Below are 19,645 nucleotides of genomic sequence, written 5' to 3'. Positions count from 1 at the left end.
TACCCTGATGATATAAGAAAATAAAAGGTTTCTTTAATTCTCATGATAAAGGGAAGATAAAACAAAGATAAAATAATAACAAGAAAAAAAGATAGAATCGAACAACCGTATGGGCATTATGCATTGCATACGGCTCTACAATAAAATTGACCCTTACCTTACATCAAATAAAGAAAAAATAGGATCGACCAGACCCCGATCGTTAAATGATCAACTTACCACCCTTCCTTTCGGAGTAATTCAAAAATACTATGATGGCTCCGTTGCTTTATATATTTATTTTATTATATTTTTTTATCTGTGATTTGTTTGTGATTAAGCAATCCCAAAATTGCTTTTTTATTTGATCAAATAAACTAAGGAAAAAAGAATCTTGTTTTTTTTTCGCTCTAATATTGTTAAGAGACCTCTGGTGTGAAAAAAAGTTTGTGACGCTGAACTGGACTTCCGATAAGAAAATTGGAAATACCTTTTTCTAATATTACTCTCTCGATACATAATCTAATGTTTTGAAAACAAAATTTCTTATATCGAATTCAAAGTGTCATGCTATTATTACTTAATATTCATATTTCATATGGCGAAGGCATAGTCTTCTTTTTTCTCTCAAATAAAAGCCTCATTGGCGCCAAGCGTGAGGGAATTCTAGACGTTCAGTAATTTCTCCTCCGACCAGGATAAAAGATCCCATTGAAGCAGCTGATCCCATGCATATTGTATGTACATCTGGTTGCACAAATTGCATAGTATCATAAAGAGCCACTCCCGGTATTACCCATCCGCTAGGAGAGTTTATAAACAAATACAGATCTTTGGTATCATCCTCGATACTAAGATATATCATAAGACCAATAAGTTGATTGACCTCCGCATGTGGTTATTTCGAAAGAGAAATCACTAATATCAAGGAGTGGGTCCGCGGAATTCACGAATAACTTTAGGGTTCGAGATTTGACAGTCGATCTCCCCCCAGTATCCATTAAAAAGCGTTATTAAGCACTTTCCACCCCTACGAGTTGCTGACTGTTGCTCACCGTTATTCAGTGCGTGATTTCCGTTTGCTTTGTAGGCTGGGTGGAGCTGGATATCGTGTTCTTGCAAGGCTGGACCATAGGCGCCCGAGGCGGTATTCCCATCTTGTGGTTATGGGGCTAAAATTGCTCTCTCCTTCTTACCCGCTTGATTTCTGGTTGGGTAAGGGACGACCACTCAATCCAGAAGCTCATGGGCATTTGGTGAGACTCCTTCAAGCCAAACTTAAGCCCCAGGAGCTGATACTGCAGTATTATGTTTTTTTTCTATGAATTCATCTTAAAGCTGTTATACATTTAATATTCTATTGGATTGAATTTGGTTATCTATATTTTTTTTTTATTTCTTAACTAATGTAAATCGAAAGTACATATGTTTAATAAGAAAAAAAATATTATCAAATTATATACTTTGGTAGGAATATTTGGATGTACACTTGCTTTTACGTTTGTTGATAGAAAATGAACCTTAACAATGTTCTTTGTTTGATACCACACCTTACTTATTAAGTTTTTTACCTTGGTTAAATGCTTTGATATAGGCAATACATAATTGGTCCCTATGAAATAAAATTACAAAATTTGTCCCTATAAAGAAAAACTTTGGGTAATTGGTCCTTGTGGAAGAAAAAAATTACATAATTCATGTTAAAGCTGTTATTAGTTCTTTGTGACCATCGGTTAAAAAGTGATAATTTTTTTGTAAACAATCAATTAATAAGAAAATAATTTAAAATTTTCATATAAGGCATTTATAAAATTAGAAATATTTGACAAAAATTGGAAGATGATAACTAAGAGTTAACTCTTCATTCATGTCATGTGTTTGAATAGCATTCTAACCTTTTTTAAGTTTATAATCATTCATGTCATGTGTCTGAATAGCATTCTAACCTTTTTTAAGTGTATAGTAATGTGTGCTAAATTTGATTCTGCAAAAGTATATTACTATTTACTTTCAAAAGATTGAAATATAATTGGATAAACTTGTCATTTACATAACTAATATAAAAAAATAAAATTAATATCTTATAAAAATAAGATAAATCAACATTATTGGTTATACATTTGTCAACCTGTTCACCGGACGGATATAAAACTAGTTGAAGCTGGCTAATGAAAATTAAAGGGGGCTAATTTATTTTATTTAAATTCTTTTTTATATATATTATGATTAAGTAACTATTATTATTATTAACTATTTACTGATTATTAATATTTTAATTTGCTAATTAATAATAAAATGATGGCACCTGCCGACTCTTCTCTCACGTTCCATTTTTACAAAGTGTTGAAATTAAACACAAACAAAATGATAATTTAATTAAGGTAACAACTATTATATCGTGGAGTAACATTACTTCTTTTATGATGGAGATTACAATCATATGGGACAAAATGAATTAAACATTATATATGATTAATATGAATAATGTATGAGAGTTGTGTTTGTGTATCAACCTCGTTGCTATTGTTACTATTTCTTATTAATGTATGAGAGTTGTGTTTGTGTATCAACCTCGTTACTATTGTTACTATTTCTTATTATTCACATTATCTCCTATCATTATTAGGATAACTCACATTGATCGTAGTTGTGGTTTTGGGTGAATGAAAAAAAAATGTTTGACCCTCAAATTAAATAAGAAAAATACAAAACCGTCATATATATATATATATATATATATATATATATATAGTACAAGAAACGGGACCTATAGGGACGACAAATGTCGTCTCTATAGGTTAAAAAAGTCGTCCCTATAGGTGTCAGGGGCGACATGCCGTCCTTATACCTTTCGTCTCTATAGCCCCGCCGCAAAAGATCCTTTTGGCCGTTGCTATAAATATCATCGCAATAGGTATCCTTTAGAGATAACATGTCATCTTGTTCTGGTTCGTCGTCGCTATACGGTGCTGATTTCCATAGATGAAACTACAGAGATGACATGTCGTCTCTATTGGTGTATCTATAAAGACAACATGTCATCTCTATATATAAAGATGTAGAGTCAACACGTCATACCCTTTAGTGACGACTGTCGTTGTGGTAGATGCTCTACTAGAGATGACATGTCGTCTCTATAGATACACCTATAGAAACGACATATCGTCTCTATAGATCCACCTATAGAAACAACATGTCATCTCTATAGGTATACCCATAGAGCTGATTTTCTTTCTTTATAATTTCCCAGTATTCCCAGTCTTTGTTTTGTGGGTTTTTAGCATCCTACTTGCATTGCAATAACTTCACCAGTTATCTACCAAATACCATCTTTTCGGTTAAACAAAAAGTCAAAATAATTCCTGAAAACTTCAAATAATTAATTTCTTATTTTCAATTTTTTTAAAAAGGAAAAAAAAAAAAAAAAAAAAAAAAAAAAAAAAAAAAAAAAAAGAATACCAACCTCCAAAAACAACAAGGTCATATTTGACATCCAAGGAGTTGGAAATTTCCCAAGATGCCACCTGAAAATTACTTTCTAAATGTAGCAATATGAATTTCCCACCAAGCTGAAAACAAGTTCCTGTTGTTTGGTAACCAGAAAATTTCCCACCAAGCTGCCAAAGGTACTATGGACCTACACAAAGGGTAAAATCACTTAGTAATTTAAAATATGACAACTTGTAACAAAAGGTTGTAAATTGTTTACATTTACTTGGGTCAACTCCAAATTGACTCAAATCTAATTGACTTGTCTTCAGCACCTGCATACACTTTGAAATTTAAATTTCTGACAAATGACAAAACTACCCTTGAATAACAAAGGAGAAAAAGGAAGAGATGCTCACATAAGTGAAAGAATCTATTTGTTGGCGGAAAGGAGGGCTCTGTAGCAGCTCCATTAACTCTTCTGGACTGTATTGCCCCTGTAGTCAAGATAATATTATTTCTTGGTGTTTTTTACTTTTAAAAAAATTAATAAAATAATAAAATAAAAATAGTCAACCTTCATCCCTTACCTCAGGCGAATGGGATGCCACTTGTTCCTAAACCTATATAAACAAAAATTTAAAATTAAAATTAAATCAATGTGATTAAAAATAAAAAGTCATACTCCAATTATCATGAAATAATTGCAACCATTTGCTTTTGGGAGGTTTTGGTAATCATTACTTTATAATTAAACCTACAACTATATGTGAGTCAAAAACACTACATTTTTATTAAGGTCAATCAAAATCATAAAGAATATAAAATAAAAATAATTCAATAGAACATGATTTTCAATTTTTTTCCCACAAAAAAAATGGAATAGGGACTCGCTTTGTGTAGAAGACATAAATGTCCTCATCATAAAAATAGCCCTAAAAACATTCTCCCATATCTTTCTTTTTGTTAATAAAAATAAGAAGGGCATTCACGTCTTTTGTACAAATGACAAATAAAGACCTAGATTTTGTCCCCTTAATTCAGTGATTAAAAAAAATGCTCAAAATTATTACCTCCATCAGGATCTACTGCCTCACCTGGACATTATCACAGTCAAAAATTAGTTCAAAATTATTAAAAAAAAAATTAGAAAATAACAAAGTAAAAAGTAGGAAAATTTAATAACATGTCTGAAGGTACAATATTACTTAATATTCTATGAAGATCTGACAATTTAGCAGAACCTGAAGAGGATACGTCACTAATTAATTATGCATCAGTACTTGGTCCAACTAAATCTCCAGCCCTATATACAATATTATTAACATTAACATACAAACAAGGGTAATTTGGTAAAAAGTTAGGATGAAAATTGAAGGGTAATTAGGTAAAAAGTTGACATTTTTTACTAAGTTCTAATCCATTTGTTTCTTTTCTAGACTGAATAAACAGTCTGACTGAATAAACAGTCTGGATGAGACTAAATGATCATTTTACCATCACAAACAAATTTCACAATATGAATCATTTTAAACATGAGAGAAGTTCGGAAGAAAAAAAGAAGGGCAAATAGGTAAAAAGTTAGTGTCTTGATACATTAAGCCATGTTTTTTTGCTTAATCGATTAAAATTGGATTAAGTCAAAACTAAGTCAACAAGGGTATTTTAGGCCATCAGAAAATGATGTTTGAAAAATATTCAAGCTTGAGGATTCATAAGGTAAAAATAAATTAAGGGAATTTGTGAAAAATTTGGACTTCTTGGGAAAAGCCTTGTTTCCTTGACTTTTTATATTAAGATGTTCTTCTACATCAAGTTAAATAATAACCCAATATCATCGATATACATAAAGAGATGTGATGATTGAATGGAATGAACAAAGGAATGGAATAAGCATGGTGGTGGAATGGAATGCACTAAGTCCAAAATCAGCAACCTTCAGCTTTCCTTCAGAATTAAGAAGATTATTTTCAGGCTACGTATTACAAAAAAGATTGTTAGCAGAAAATAATAATAATAATAATAAATCTTTTCACCATAAAAGAATTATATTCTAAAGTCTAAAGTCTAATCCTTTTTCTCACCTTGAAATCTCTATGATACACACCCTTTTCAAGGCAATATGCAACAACATCAAGAAGCTGTTGAAAGTACTCTCTAGCTTCCTTCTCAGAAAGATTTCCTTTGTGCACCAGCGACCAATAAAGGGAAGAGGGACAAAATTTGATTTCCTTTATGATGTCTATTAATCAACACATAACAAGTCAAAATACAATATTTATGTAAGGGTTAAGTGATGTAAGATTGTTGATGTTTGAAGGGACATCAACACTTATCAATTTCATGTCTAATCATTTGTTTCATAATTCATATACAACCAAACTTTTAGATGAAAATAAATATGAAATACTTCATTTGCTTATATAAAATGTCATAATAACTAATGAAAATCACAAGACCTCAAAATAGTGTAAATGGAATTATGCCTGTTAACTAATTTTCTTCAAATAACCTGCTCAGTTACCAACCAAAACACCATAACAAAAATTAGTTGCTTGAACCAGTTTCTTCATATGAGTGCAATAACCTACAATCATCTTAAATTCATATAGAAAAAGTTCCTAATTATTGAACATTATAACAAATGAAATACAGTAAGAAATTCTTCATTATAACAAATGAAATACAGTAAGAAATTCTTCATTATAACAAATTCTTCATATAGAAAAAGTTCCTAATTATTGAACATTATAACAAATGAAATACAGTAAGAAATTCTTCATTAATAGACAATCTTTCATAATCATAACTGTGAATATATTACTTGACTTGATGTTTATATGGTAAAGTCTATATCAATTAATAATCAACATTTTCATCAATTTCAATAGGTCAAGAAGCACAGTCAATACAGAAAGAGAATCATATCTAATTATGGGGTTGTCATGACAGTGATCGGTGCCGCAAACATATCTCGGTGAAAAAAATACATTTAATCGCAGAAGCAAAATCCACAATTCTAGAAGGAAAATCAACAGAAAAATCATTGATGTGGTTACAGTTTATCAGTATTGCATCTTCAAAACGAGAAGTTGTGAAAGAAAATCACAATTCTAGTTTCAAACATGTAATTGCTAACATAAACCCCAATTCCAGTTTCAAACAGAGGATTACTAACCTAGGTCGCCGAACTGGGGCTTATATTCGTTAGAATTCGTAACTGGAGATGAAAATTAAGCCGGTAGTTAGAATCATCGGAGTTGAAGCTAATCATCAGGAGTTGAAGCTAATCATCAGTGGTCTTCGGCAACTAACATGAGGATCAAGACAGATGAAGAAGATTTGCGGTGATTGGGAGGTGAGAAAGTCGCCACGGGAGAATTGTCGTTCGATCGATGGAGAAAGAGTGAGAATGTTGATTGAGCATTCATGAATAAAACGAAGGGGCATGCTCTCGTAATTCCGGGCATAGAAAGCTATGGGGACGACAAGTCGCGTCTATCCGCAAAATGATGTCCCAGTTTTATTTCTATGGAATTATTTATAAAAAATTCATTTTTAATTTTCATTATTTGTTAGAGCGATAATTCGTCTCCACAGGTGTTTAAAGAACGCGCCAAAACCAAGAACGGAGGAAACGTTCTGGGGTGGAGGATGTCATGTATAGTATCACAACACAGAATAATAGTAAAAAGTAAACAACATCGTCCATTGCATTAAATATATAATTTTAATGCAAGTGTGTTCTTGATGGGTTTTGTACATAAGAACATTCCTAAGTGCGCATACAAACCCTAATGTTTGGATCTAGGTTTCTCTATTAAACATGCTTTGAATCCAAGGCTTCTAATGACTTATTAGGTGTAAGAACAACACAAAATCAGATCTAGAAACATACCTTTGATTCTCTTGTTTGATCTTGTTGTCTTGGAGCTCTAGAGTCACAATTGTCACTCCTCTAATGGCTTACAAACACCAACTAGCAAAGAGGATGATTTGAGAGAGAGGAGAGAGGAGGAATTCGGCCAGGGGTTCTCTACCTTAGATCATGTGTCGAATTCCCTCAGCCATAGGGTCTATTTATACTTGTAGACTCCTTAAGGGTTACAGCTTAAACCCTAGTTGGATAACTTAGACTTTAAGTCAATCCATATCCTTACTTTAGATATCCTTTGGACGATTTTAAGGCTTATCCTAGCCCTAGAAATCGTCCACCCTATCTCCCATAAGGATTTACAGTTTAAAGTGTAACTGTCAAACAATTGACAGTTTATACCCTCTTATTTAATTAATCTCTTTAAGTCACCAAATTAATACTAATTAATCTATGACTTATATTAATCAAATAACTATATTATTATTCCTTATATTATTCTCATAATATATTAATAATATCTATTCTCTCATAATAAATCATCCTACCAAGTTGCTATGGTGAAGGCAACCCAAAAGGACCATGCACAATCGGGTCAAATACTTGCCTAATATAGTTGCAGCCTTAGACACTATTCCAACAGTCTCCCACTTGGATATGTCTAGTAACTATATGCGCAGGTACATTCCGATTTGCAATCGTAGCTCTCAAAGATGCTGTCAAACTCTGATCTAATCAATCTTGTCCTTTAGATAAGGGATCGTACAGTCCTCTGTTAGATATCATGCTGACAATACTATGGAATAGTTAGTCTAGCATTTGGTTTCTCGATCTCCGATTTATTTGACATAGAACTTAATCGAACACATCAATTTAGTTCTGAACAGGCCCGGCACATATGTCATATCAAATCATCGAGCGGCCGAGATATCACTTCTTCCTTCTTAGGATAAAAGTTACAGATAAACTTCGACTTATATGCATTTACTTATTCATTAACCAACTATACACAACAATGCATTTTATAACATCGAGTTACCAATGCCTTTTCGCATTATCAATGTACAATCAATTAACCAATAACAAACCATATATCTAGGTTTTAAGACTATATGATATTATCGTCTTGCAATCACCCATTTACTATCACATTCCATAAGGTGATTCCAGCAAGCGTGGGTTTGTTCCAATGCTCAAACCTAGTTCATAAGCACTCATGAACGTTGCAGCAATCTTTTGCTATGTCTAACACCGTTTAGACACTCTACACACCTATTCATGACAATCTTCATTCATATCTACATCCGACATATGAACGATTGTGGACTATTTGAAGAATTCGATTATTCTTAATAAACTCAATTATTCTGGAAGTCAAAACATGCAAAGTGAAACAATAGTTAAACAATTAACATAAGATAGTAACATTACTTATAAATAAAACTCCTTTATTTAATCATAAAATGTTAATTATATTTATCTATTACACGTTTCTAATACTATCTAATCTACGCTAATATCATCCTTCAGCCCAATACTCCTAGCATGCTGCAAATGCTTAACCCTACTCAGTCCCTTCGTAAGCGGATCTGCTGGGTTATCTTCTGATGATATCCTCTTCACTACGAGTTGTCCTTCTTCTACATGATGTCTAATAAAGTGATATTTTCTGTCGATATGTCGTGATCTACCATGATCTCTCGGTTCCTTGGTCAAGGCAACCGCACCTTCATTATCACAGAAAATCTCCATGGGCTCCTTTATGGCAGGTACAACTCCAAGATCACCAATGAAGTTCTTTAGCCATATTGCCTCCTTCGACGCTTCGCTCGCTGCGATGTACTGTGATTCGCACGTTGAATCAACTACGGTTTCCTGCTTGGAACTCTTCCAAGTTACTGCTCCTCCATTCAGGGTAAAGACCCAGCCCGACTGCGAACGGTAGTTGTCCCTGTCGGTTTGAAAACTGGCGTCACTATACCCTCGCAGCTTCAAGTCATCACTCCCTCCAAGGACTAAGAACCATTCCTTCGTCCTCCGAAGGTACTTAAGGATATTCTTCACCGCAACCAAATGGGCTTTGCCAGGGTTCCCTTGATATCTACTAACCATGCTCAAAGAAAAGGCTACATCAGGGTGAGTACAAGTCATAGCGTACATGATTGAGCCAACTGCAAAAGTGTATGGAACTCGACTCACTTCAGCTATCTCGACTTCGGTGCTCGGACTTTGAGTCTTACTCAACTTGGCATTGCTTTGTATCGGTAATTCTCCCTTCTTCGAGTTTTCCATACTAAAACTTTTTAGTACTTTCTCTAAGTAAGTGTTCTGACTAAGTCCTATTAGTCTCTTACTTCTCTCTCTTACTATCCTTATTCCCAAAATATAGGAAGCTTCTCCGAGGTCCTTCATAGCGAAGCACTTCCCGAGCCAGGACTTAACTTCCTGCAGAGTCAGGACGTCATTTCCTATGAGTAATATGTCATCGGCATATAGAACGAGAAAGCTTACTATACTCCCACTGGCTTTGGCATATACACACGATTCATCTTCGCTTCATACAAATCCAAACTCTTTGACTTTGTCATCGAAACAAAGATTCCATCTGCGAGACGCTTGTTTAAGTCCATAAATGGACTTCTCAAGCTTACACACTCTATTCGGATGCTTCGGATCCACAAACCCCTCTGGCTGAGCCATGTAAACATCCGCAGTCAACTTCCCGTTAAGGAAAGCGGTCTTGACATCCATTTGCCAAATCTCATAATCATGAAATGCGACAATAGCTAGCATCACTCTAATAGATTTTATCTTCGCAACTGGTGAGAAGGTCTCTTCATAGTCAACTCCGGGAGTTTGAGTAAAACCCTTCGCTACCAATCATGCTTTAAACGTATGTACCTTTCCATCCACGTCGGTCTTCTTCTTGAAGATCCATTTGCACCCAACGGTCTTACGTCCGGGCACATTATCAACCAAATTCCAAACTTGGTTATCATACATGGATTGGATCTCGCTATCCATTGCCTCTTTCCATTTCGCAGACTCCGGGCCTGCCATGGCTTCCTTATAGCTATTAGGTTCATCAAGGTTTATTAGTGTACTATCACTAATATACATGTCCCCTTCGGTAGTAATATGAAAACCATACAACTGGGATTGAAACCTAACTCTCTCGGAACGTCTAAGAGGTAATGATATGTCAATCGGTTCAACCGGAGTTTCCTCCTCGGGTTGAGTGCCAGCGGTTGAGGTTCCTTCATCTATCGACTCTTGAATCTCTTCAAGATCGATTTGCCTCCCACTGTCTCCTTGTCCTATGAGTTCTCGCTCTCATAAAACTCCTCTCCTCACAACAAAGACAACATTGTCCTTTGGTCTATAGAAGAGATATCCAAAGGATTTCTGTGGGTAGCCGATGAAAATACATCGCTCAGTACGAGGTTCGAGCTTGTCGTGAGTATATCGTCTTACGAAAGCCTCGCAACCCCAATCCTTGATGTGTGCTAACGAAGGAGCTTTCCCCGTCCACATCTCGTGAGGTGTTTTGGTAACCTTCTTAGTAGGGACTCGGTTAAGGATATGGGCGGCAGTCTCTAAGGCATACCCCCAAAAAGAGATAGATAGCAAAGCACGACTCATCATAGAGCGAACCATGTCCAACAAGGTTCGATTACGCCTTTCTGCCACACCATTCAATTGTGGTGTCCTAGGTGGCGTCAATTTTGAAACTATTCCACACTCCTTGAGATAATCGTGGAATTCAAGACTTAGGTACTCTCCTCCTCAATCGGATCGAAGCATCTTGATCTTCCTGCCCAATTGATTCTCCACTTCATTCTTGAACTCTTTGAACTTTTCAAAAGTTTCTGACTTTTGCTTGATTAAGTAGATATACCCATATATACTATAGTCATCGGTAAATGTCACGTAGAAGCGGTTTCCATCCTTTGTGGTAGATCTAAACGGTCCACAAACATCGGTATGTATGAGGTCCAATAGACCCTCACCCATTTCGCACGTACCAGCGAAGGGTGACTTAGTCATCTTTCCAAGTAAACAAGACTCGCATGTGTCATCTTCCCTAAGGTCGAATGACTCCAACACTCTATCCTTTTGGAGTTGGGATATGCGTTTCTTGTTGACATGTCCAAGATGACAATGCCATAAGGATGCCTTATCCATACTATTGGAAGAATCCAAGTACAAAACATCATTTCCTAAGTTATCAACAATCATAACAGTTTCATAAATACCATTACATGGTATAACTTCAAAGTAAAAGACACCATTTAGATAAGCTAAAATAGAACCATTCTCATTATTAAAAGAAAATCTAAAACCTTTTCTAAACAAACCATGAAAAGAAATGATGTTTCTAGCCATTTCTGGCGAATAGCAACAATTTTTCAAATCTAAAGATAAACTATTCCTAAGCACTAAAGAATATACTCCAATCTAGGTCATAGGCGACGATCTTCTGTTCCCCATGATTAGATTTATTCTTCCATGGTCCACGTCTCTACTTCTTCTTAGTCCCTACACATTAGAACAAATGTTGTAACCACAACCGGTATCAAGAACCCAAGAAGTATTGTGGGAATCATTAGATTTAATTGTATATATACCTGCGAAAGATGGCTTGATCTTTCCTTTCTTGATGGCTTGTAGGTATTCCGGGCAGCTTCTCTTCCAATGTCCTATCTTGTGGCAATGGTGGTACTCCGCTTCCTTCGGGTTGGAGCAGGGCTTAGCGGGATCAACTTTGATCCCACTAGAAGAGGCACCATCTCGGGCTTTCACCTTGCGATGGTTCTTTGATGAAGCCTTCCTCTTCTTTCCCTTTCCTTGTCTAATTTCCAAGACAGGAGCAGCGGGCGGATTGGGAGTTGGTGCAACAGAGTTGTCCTTGAAGTTGCTCTCAGCGACCCTCAAGAGACCTTGGAGTTTGCTTAGGGTGACCTCTTCTTTGTTCATGTGATAGGTCATCCTAAATTGATTGTAGCTCGGAGGCAAAGTGTGAAGCACCATGTTGATCGCCAAGTCTTCCCCAATGTCAACATTTAACTTGCGAAGGTGGTCGACATACCTTTGCATCTTTTGCAAGTGCACGGTAAGAGACTCTCCATGACCCATCTTAGCGGAAATCATGTTCGTGAAAATCTCATAACGCTCTTGTCTCGCGTTTTGATGGTATCTCTCCAATAAGTCTTGGTGCATTTCGTACGGATACATGTCCTCGTAGGAATTTTGGAATTCGGAGTTCATAGTCGCGATCATGATGCAATGCACTTTCGTTGCATCACGCTCGTGAGTTTTGAAAGCGGTGATTTCGGCGGGAGTAGCAATTTCGGGGTTGATTTTCTTGAGCTTCTCATCGAGGACATACTCCTTATCCTCGTAGCGAGCAATCGTGCGAATGTATCTTATCCATTCGCTACAGTTCGTTCCATCAAAGGTGACCTTTTGACAAAGGCTCATCAAAGTGAAAGAACTCACAACAGCATTGTTGGCGTTTGACAGCTATAAATAGAAAGGATAAAGATAGATTAGAATATGAATCCCTAATATTCACCCAATAAGAAATTAGGGCTAGGATCCAACAACAAAATTTACATATTAGAAAAGGGATGCTGTAATCTAACATGCAAACAATTTGAAGGTAAGTGAATGATGATTCACTAATTCTCCACCATGAAAAACATAACTTTAAGTCCTAAATGTATTGAGAATTCCTAGGTTCGGATGAGATTCATTGAAACTTTTCAATGGCATGTTTAAATCTCGATATGCCCCTCTTGTTTGTGACAAAGCGGGTGTGAATTACCATGCAAATTCACATGGTGCCTTCATTGTAACGATCACCTATTCGATATGCCGGTAAACCACACACGCTCCATCGAACTATGATAAACAATGAATCACCCTTTTCCACCTTCGCTTAGAACCAATTAGTGTGTCGATAAACCACACACGCTCTACTAACTTCTTAGCAAGGTGCAAAGTGTAATTTCATGGGATTGCATCAATTCACTTTTCCTAAAGTAACTAAGATTGGGAAATTTTAAGAAAACATGTAGTTACTTTATATTTCTTATTATACTTTTAATGAGAGGATGAGGTTGCCCTATCCTACCCGTTTGGCTAACGACCCTCCACCAATCAAGCGAGCGGTGGGTGTGAGTGTACACCTATTAAGCGCCATTTTATAGGCCGCAACCTTATACCCACCTTATAGACCGACTTTGTGAATGAGGCCTACTAACGGTAAGACTAGCATTTAAGTTATACATACATATATATATACATACATACATATATATATATATATATATATATATATATATATATATATATATATATATATATTAATCTTGTAATATTATATTAGTATAGGGTTGTATTTTAAACTTGTAAAATTCTAGGGTTTGAAATTTAAATTGTCTAAACTAAACTTTTAATCACAAAACATAACTTTCAAAACTAGAGGACAAGTTTTAAACATTTAAAACATAAAGGATCAAATAACAAATAATCTAAATCACATAATTATCCATATTTGATTAATAATTATCATATAAGGAAATCAAATATTTTATTAATTGATAATTATCTTCAATTAGATCAAAAATATAGTCATATATATCATAAAATCGGATTAGGGTTGATCTAATATGATTAAGGTAAGTTTCCATAAGATAAATATGAAAAATTCCCGTTTTTGGCTAATCCTGATGCTCGGACTTGCCGAGTACCCACACTGGACTCGCCGAGTCCATGATTGAGAAACATAAAAATCGAATTTTTCAGTTAAGATTTAAACATTCAAGCATCAATTGAATAGAAACCAATCAAGGCTCTGATACCACTGATGGGTTTTGTACATAAGAACATTCCTTAGTGCACATACAAACCCTAATGCTTGGATCTAGGTTTCTCTATTAAACATGCTTTGAATCCAAGGCTTCTAATGACTTATTAGGTGTAAGAACAACACAAAATCAGATCTAGAAACATACCTTTGATTCTCTTGTTTGATCTTGTTGTCTTGGAGCTCTAGAGTCACAATTGTCACTCCTTTAATGGCTTACAAACACCAACTAGCAAAGAGGATGATTTGAGAGAGAGGAGAGAGGAGGAATTTGGCCAGGGGTTCTCTACCTTAGATCATGTGTCGAATTCCCTCAGCCATAGGGTCTATTTATACTTGTAGACTCCTTAAGGGTTACAACTTAAACCCTAGTTGGATAACTTAGACTTTAAGTTAATCCATATCCTTACTTTAGATATCCTTTGGACGATTTTAAGGCTTATCTTAGCCCTAGAAATCGTCCATCCTATCTCCCATAAGGATTTACAGTATAAAGTGTAACTATCAAACAATTGACAGTTTATACCCTCTTATTTAATTAATCTCTATAAGTCACCAAATTAATACTAATTAATCTATGACTTATATTAATCAAATAACTATATTATTATTCCTTATATTATTCTCATAATATATTAATAATATCTATTCTCTCATAATAAATCATCCTACCAAGTTACTATGGTGAAGGCAACACAAAAGGACCATGCACAATCGGGTCAAATACTTGCCTAATATAGTTGCAGCCTTAGACACTATTCCAACAGTTCTATGGTTTATAAGACACCAAAATATGAATATAAATAAAGATGAGTCTTGTATGTGCTCCATCTTCTCAAAAGCTAGCCTTGGTACCTATCTACTGATGACCTGAGAATACAAGTTATTTTGAAAGAGTTTATCAGCATTAAAGCTGGTGAGTCATAAATATTTAGTGTCATAATTTGTATGAAAATGTTCATAAGAGTTTGAGTGTAAAAGTATGTAAAATGTTTGTAGTAATCGTTTGTATCTCTTAGAAAAACCAATATTTTCCATTAAAAGTAGCCTTCTACCAAGGCATCAAATGTACTATATGTTTGTTCTTTGTAAAAGTGAGTATTTTCCTAAAACGTGACTATCAGTAGTGAAAATGTAGTTTTTACATTACTCTTTATTGTGAGGAGATCACAAAGTAGATGTAAAGGGGAAAATAATGAAGTACTCTAGTATATGATATAATTGTAACCATACTTGATCGACCTAGTGAACCACGATGATGTAAGACATCGAAATGTTATGACATTCATCACCCGTAGATCTGCAGATCCCACTGTAGCTAGCAGCAAGGTGTAGGTCGGTTAGTCCAGTATAGATCCATACACGAATTCACACTCTCCCACCAGGAGACTCTGGATACAAGACGAGCCATGAAAGAGATGTCATGCCCAGAAGTAGTGCCTCACATTTATGTTATAATGTGTATGTAGTGTATGTATCAGAGTAGTTTATGTCTTCCCTGATTCTCATCATAGTATGTTATCTTGTATAGTATATAGTGTGTATGAATAGTATGTACTAGTATATGTTCTCTCTGATTCTCATCATAGTATGTTCAGCTGTATAGTGTATAGTGACTCATGAATGAACTGACTCTTTGTATGTTTCTTTGTACTAGTAATAGTAAGTAGTATAACCCTAAACTATACCTATTATAGTTTAATAGTAATGTTGAGTGTATCTCCGAGTGTATTGAAATAAGATAACAAGCTTTTATGTCTATATATATACACATGATATATACCTAAGGATCAAAAGACACTCGGACAAACAATAGGGTACTCTAAGTCCATAACTAAACAAGTAACGGGAAATAGAGTGTATTATCAGTCCTAAGTCCTTCAAATCTTACTTATATAACTATATATGTATTAGACATGATTTGATAGTAAAAGAGTTTAAAGAATTGAAAGTAAAGATTTGGAAACTACAACTAAGTTCTATAAAGAGTTTAACATGTAAAAGTCCTTGATAATCATTTGAAAGTAGTTTTGTTGGTAAAACAGTTTAAAGCATAGAAAATCTAGTTGTATACTAGTTATTAATCACATGTGATTGATATAATAACTAGTGTGATTCAACTTATATTCACCCTCATAAAAGCATTTAAATAAAATTTAAAATGTTAATTAAGGGGTATGAACTCACCTGTAGTGAGTGGATTGTACGGAAGTGTTGGACAAGGTGCTAGGTGTCAAGTGAAGACTTGAACACACACAATGGTCCTATATAACATATAATAAAACATATATGTATCCATTAGTCATTTAATAACTAATTAACTAAGTTAAGACACCGTAGGACATGAAAACACTTTGATTCAAGTGTTATAGGTACTAAAGGGTTGCATCTAAAGGTTGCATGGCATGTGTGACAACCCCAAACCTATTACCGTTACAAATCTCATCTTCACTAACGGAATGCATCGATATATGTTATTTTTCCGTAATGTTGGAGTCGTTAATAAAAAAATATCTAGTTATTTATATGTCCCGATATTATCATAAGTAAATTATAACTTGTAAGTGTTAACCCCGCTTAACTAAATAGAGTTATATTACTTTTCAACCACTTCACCCGGGTAAAAAGTTTTGGCCCCGTTAAACTTTAGCATCGGGTAGCCGTGTACCGGGTGCAATACCCGAGACATATATAAGCAAATGAACACCACTTTTAAGCCTTTTTACCACTCATTCACTCTCTCTCCCTACTTTCTCTCTCTAGACCCGAACCCGACTCCAAAACCGCGAATTCCGGCTTCCAAACGTAAGGGTTTCTTCCCTATCTTGTTCTAATCATAGTCCATAACATTTAGAGGCCAAAAATCATAGGATTTAGGGGATTAAATGGAGTTTACGGCCTAGGAAGCCCCTTAGGCCGTAAACACCTAAAATCTTGCCAAAAGCCTCATTTTTCCTTCCTTTAAGCTTATATACTAATTAAGGGATTTACCTAGGGGAGTTTGGACATTAAAACATAAGAATTTGAGGCCTAAAAAGGAGTTTATGGCCCAAGTTTATGCTTAGGCCGTAAACACCCAAAAACCTTGGATTTAAGTCCCAAAAACTCATCTAAGGCATGGGGTAAATTTGCTATGACCTTTAGTAATGTTTAAGGCCATTAAAACACACGATTTGGAGTCAAAAAGAGGAGTTTACGGCCAAGCCTAAGCTTGGGCCGTAAACACCTAAGAAATATTCCAAAATGCCCCTAAAACTCCACATAAGGCCTTCATAAATTTATCTAAGATGTAGGAGAGTGTTTTGGACCATTTAACATGTCATTTTGAAGAACAAAATGGAGTTTATGGCCCAAGCACAAGTCTGGACCGTAAACTCCCCAAAATGCCCCAAAATGAGAGTTTAAACCCTCCAAATTAGTTCAAGACACTTGCTAGGAAATTAGGGAAGTGATTAAAGGCCTTAACTTGCAATTTTAGAGGACCACATGAGTTTACGGCCAAGCCTAGGGGCTTACGGCCGTAATCTCCCAAGGAGTGGCCTCTGGGCCGTAAACTCCAAGGGAGTGAACTCATGGACTCCCCTGTAAACCCCTCTTGGCCTTGTACCACTCCCGGGAACTCCTTCCAGGCCCTAAAACCTCGAATTGATGCTAGAATGCCTAAATACTTAAATGGAAAGCATAAAATGATTAATTTCTTGTAAAATACATATTTCATATGATATTAGGGTCCTAAAAGGGTGCACAAGTCGTTATTTGGTACAAAACGCTCAACCGACACTTTTACCCGATATACGCGATTTCAGGTGAGTTCATACCCCCTTTAATGAACCTTTCAAATATTTTATATGTTTTAGGGGGGGGATACAAGTTGATTATACATGTTTATGGAAAGTTATACAAGAAAATTATTCATGATACGGAAATTAATCACATGTGATTCACTACCCGTAGTCCAAATCACATGTGATTTATCACTATGCCTTATAAATAGATTATCCGTTTTCAAAACTATTTTGGATAAACAAACAAGTTTTTAAATGTTTCTTTTGTAAAATACTTTTATTAAACAAATCTTCTTATAAAATGCAACCACACTGATATATTTATATAAGTAAGACTTGAAGGACTTAGGACCGATAGCTCGCCTTATTTCCTGTTCTTGTTTGATTGTGGGCTTAGGGTAGTGGTTATCCGTCCGACTGTCATTGATTTCTTAGTTATATATCTTGTATATTAGTATGGATTACGAGTATTTCTTATTTCATTAGATGCCTAAATCACTAACTTGACAAGAATCATACACACTAAGTTAACTATAATAGGTATAGTTAAGGCCTCTATTACTCGCTTTAGCTACTACTCTACACCACTATAATACTCTCTATTATGAAACTATACACTAATAAGAGAATACAATATGAGTTATACAAAAGACTACTACACTATAATACAAGAGAAAGCACTAATCATGAGACAACCCATTAACCCACTACGAGATACTCTGTTCACTACGCACTACGCCCAAAGTTTTCCGATAGGAAGACGATGCTATATGTATAGATCTATACGGGGCAGACGCTATATCATCCCGACTGTTAACTTCAGTCCGAGCCGCACAGGTCCAGGGATGCCACTACCCCACTACACTGTGCATGACCGGGAAGGTCATGGGGTCCGCTATTACTCACACTATTAGTAACATCCAAGAAATACACTATAACCGCACTAAAATACTAAACTAAAGGTAAAGTCAATATCCCGAAGTAAACAAGTATCTAATACTAAAGGAAGTTGCACCACTATTATTGACTTCAAGTATAACATACCATATTGCATTACTTATTGGTGAGGAACTATTATACTTCCACGATAAATGGTTTTCAAAGATGAAAATGACATATTTCTTAAAGTTTTTTTTCACTTACTATACAATTCTGGAAAATATAGGATTTTCTAGGTTTTACTACTACTTATGACTGTAAATTTCAGCTTTTCATACTATTGGTTCTAATGCTTTTTATACAAAAACTCACACTAAACTCTTATGAACTCACCAGCTTTATGCTGATAGTCTTTTCAAAATAACTTGTATCCTCAGGTAAAAGATAGATAGGTACGAATGCAGCATTTTTGCAGAAGGTGGAGCATACAAGACCCATCTCTTATTTTTGGTTTACTTTTGGTGTTTGTTGAACATTACAAAACACACTTGTAAATACACTCACTATGTAAATGAAATGGTTGTATGTTTCTTGCTTTTACTATTATGCAATTGTGATGATACTGTACACTACGTCCTCCACCCCGAAACGTATTCTGCCGTTATCGGTTTTGGAGTGTGACAGATTGGTATCAGAGCATTGTTTATAGTGAATCAAGTATATCAACCTATAAAAGATATACGAACTATAAACACTTCGGGACTAAAACACTCTGACCAAGAATATATACCGTTAAGTATCCAAAGGATTTAAATAAGTATATATGTA

The 19,645-nt window shown here is 35.1% G+C and overlaps 1 long non-coding RNA gene across 12 annotated transcripts; it reads right to left on the bottom strand.

Moving 5' to 3' along the window:
- Positions 1 to 2,643: 2,643 nt before the first annotated feature.
- Positions 2,644 to 6,905, bottom strand: LOC145045269 (uncharacterized). 12 transcript variants are annotated; one of them, XR_013681794.1, is made up of 9 exons: positions 6,587 to 6,905; positions 5,868 to 5,920; positions 5,493 to 5,650; positions 4,482 to 5,355; positions 3,999 to 4,031; positions 3,828 to 3,905; positions 3,689 to 3,743; positions 3,443 to 3,616; positions 2,644 to 3,295 (listed from the first exon to the last, which is right to left on the bottom strand). It is a non-coding gene; the product is annotated as an uncharacterized LOC145045269 (long non-coding RNA). The 12 variants fall into 12 exon arrangements; XR_013681795.1 differs by lacking the exon at positions 5,868 to 5,920 and having other exon boundaries at positions 4,482 to 4,714; positions 5,345 to 5,383; XR_013681800.1 differs by lacking the exon at positions 5,868 to 5,920 and having other exon boundaries at positions 2,644 to 2,967; positions 3,058 to 3,295.
- Between the last annotated feature and the right edge of the window lie 12,740 nt (positions 6,906 to 19,645).

The sequence above is a fragment of the Lactuca saligna genome, chromosome 1 (assembly GCF_052625555.1).
Source record: "Lactuca saligna cultivar CGN05327 chromosome 1, ASM5262555v1, whole genome shotgun sequence".
NCBI lineage: Eukaryota > Viridiplantae > Streptophyta > Magnoliopsida > Asterales > Asteraceae > Lactuca > Lactuca saligna.
This window is presented reverse-complemented; position numbering and strand designations above follow the sequence as displayed.